General features: G+C 42.6%; 1 pseudogene; it reads left to right on the top strand.

The window, feature by feature from the left end:
- Positions 1 to 331: 331 nt before the first annotated feature.
- On the top strand, positions 332 to 505 carry LOC142589134 (U2 spliceosomal RNA; annotated as a pseudogene).
- The last annotated feature ends 405 nt before the right edge of the window (positions 506 to 910 follow it).

The following is a 910-nucleotide window of genomic DNA, read 5'->3' as shown; positions in this document are numbered from 1 at the left end:
AGTTGTAGTAGCTTCTCGGCCTTTTGGCTAAGATCAAGGTGTAGTAGCTTCTCGGCCTTTTGGCTAAGATCAAGTTGTAGTAGCTTCCCGGCCTTTTGGCTAAGATCAAGGTGTAGTAGCTTCTCGGCCTTTTGGCTAAGATCAAGTTGTAGTAGCTTCTCGGCCTTTTGGCTAAGATCAAGGTGTAGTAGCTTCTCGGCCTTTTGGCTAAGATCAAGTTGTAGTAGCTTCTCGGCCTTTTGGCTAAGATCAAGGTGTAGTAGCTTCTCGGCCTTTTGGCTAAGATCAAGGTGTAGTAGCTTCTCGGCCTTTTGGCTAAGATCATGTTGTAGTAGCTTCTCGGCCTTTTGGCTAAGATCAAGGTGTAGTAGCTTCTCGGCCGTTTGTCTAAGATCAAGTTGTAGTAGCTTCCCGGCCTTTTGGCTAAGATCGAGTTGTAGTAGCTTCTCGGCCTTTTGGCCTATGGACCAGCAGACGTTTACTTATTTTTATTTATTTAGTTTATTTACATAATACTGCAGGCCGTGTAGCCCAAGCAGGAGGGGCAATGTAACAAATAAAGAATACGCGTACAAAAGGCAGACTTGCAAAATATGAAACTTAAGAAATGAAACAATATAGCACGAAACAGCAATGTTACTTAGGAAATACTAATAATATGAGTCTAAATTTATTCAGGGGAGTTCAGGTGATGGAAAGGGATGAGGTTCAATTCTTCTATAGTTCGAGGAAAGAAAGAAAATTTAAAGAGGTTTGTCCTGGCAACGTAAGGGGAGAGAGCGAGGGGGTGGGAATGACGGGTTTTCCTGGATGCAGAAAGAGTTATGGACTAGGATCTAAAGAAAAGTTACGGTAGCATGCTAGCATATCATGTCCTCGCTAAAACGAGAGAATCGAAATGACAAATGAT

Source organism: Dermacentor variabilis, chromosome 7, assembly GCF_050947875.1.
Source record: "Dermacentor variabilis isolate Ectoservices chromosome 7, ASM5094787v1, whole genome shotgun sequence".
In the NCBI taxonomy this organism is placed as follows: Eukaryota; Metazoa; Arthropoda; class Arachnida; order Ixodida; family Ixodidae; genus Dermacentor; species Dermacentor variabilis.
This window is presented reverse-complemented; position numbering and strand designations above follow the sequence as displayed.